Genomic DNA, 1,884 nt, shown 5'->3' on the forward strand with positions numbered 1-1,884 from the left:
ATTATAAAAATCTGCACTTATAATTGACCAAAACACTATTCTAAGAAGAATTTCAGATGCTAGTAGTAACTTAATGGTAAAGTCAGCAGCTGCAGGGTAAAGTCAGCAGCCACATGTTTATGCTCGTTTTTCTATCTCTTTCATAATTCTTTACTTCTCATTTATTTCCACTTTACTAACTTATTTCCATCTCAACTATTTCTTTTTTCTCAGCCAAACAAAACATTAAGTTGTGGGATTGCAGCTTAGTAATTAGCATAAACTTGTGTTGAATCACACACAAGGAGTGTAACTAACTCGGTTAAAGGTGGACTAAGAGTCTACTTAAATAAATTTCTTAAACAACACTTCAGAAAATAAGAAGGAAAACGAAATTTATAATTATAGAAGAACCTTATTTCACTTTATTTACTTATGTCCTTGTTGAGAAGTCTATCAAAACAAGACCTAAATCTCACTTAGCAGAAATCCGAAAGAAAATAGGACGCAGGTTTTTCAGACAATTTAGGGCCAGTAATTAACGGAGCACATGGTCCAAACAGAGCCAAATTTGCTAAAACAAAAGAAGAAATTGACAAATCTGGCCTAAATCTATAACTCGGGGTCGTTGGGGGAAATAACTAGCTTTACTAAGTTTAAGTTATTGCTCATCAGTCTGGAAGTAGGATAATTATATTATTCTGAAAGTTGATACAGATGAATATGACAGTTCGTTCAGAAACAAATAACAAAAACATAGGTGGAAGATTTGCACAAACAGATGTGCTTAAGCTGATTCACTTATAATTGCTGAATCAATTGCTTAAAGTAGATGGTATAATGGTTGAAGGGGATGTCAAATTAAAGAGGAAAATTCAGGTCATGGCACATACTGAGATGTATTTTACAGAGCAATTGTAGTTCTAATGTTAGTGAAATATTTTGTGTCAACTTAAGAAGAGTTCAAAACTATGTTCAAACTCTGGATTAGCTCAACATTAACAATTCAGGGGAATTTAATCCTTCTACATCAATACATCCTTCTACATCAAGTAGTAAGATTAAAGATAAATCAATCCTAAGTTCAGTAATGAATTTGGGCATCATACTTTACTTGAGCATGTGAAGAGCAATATGCAATTTTGTAACACTACATACTAAAACAGAACTTACAAAAACAATGATTGAGTTCAGCCATTACCTTGAGATCAGAGAGACCAATCACAGAAGCACAGTCCACTACTTTAGCAACACCAACTTCTACAATTGAAAGCAAACTTAACCATTTTAGACAGTTACATGTATGAAACTTTTATTTAAAGTGAACCATGGTCTACAATCATGTGAAATCAAAGCTGAATGCATCTTTACTTACTCACCACAGAAATACATTCACTTAATAAGACATTTATTCTTACAAAAGATAATTTAGGACAAATGAGTACCTTCAATCGTAAAAGGCTGCAAGAGGATATCACCTACAGCTCTAATTGCTGCTAATACAGTTCCACCTGTGGCCACCAAATAATCAATAATTATAACATGTTTGCTGGACTGAACAGCACCAACATTCAACTCCAAACAATGATTTCATTTCTAGATCATATTTTACAGAAATTACTTCCCCTAAACAAAGATTAGGCATCACTTTCCAAACCAAATCAAAGCAGTGGAACAATTACCAGTTTAAATTGACAGACACAGCTGAAACATTCTAACAGTCTTGTTCATGTGAGTATTACTTTCAACTTACTGTTGAATCTAAGTCTAGTACAACAAGATTCATGACCAACACATGCAACTACCTATATTCAAATTATGCAGTTATTATTGTTTCAGTGCAACTCACAGCATACAATTAAACTCAAAAGCAATCCCAATTTTCTCCTATAATTTTGCAAGTAA

The sequence above is a fragment of the Vigna angularis genome, chromosome 6 (genome assembly GCF_016808095.1).
Source record: "Vigna angularis cultivar LongXiaoDou No.4 chromosome 6, ASM1680809v1, whole genome shotgun sequence".
NCBI lineage: Eukaryota > Viridiplantae > Streptophyta > Magnoliopsida > Fabales > Fabaceae > Vigna > Vigna angularis.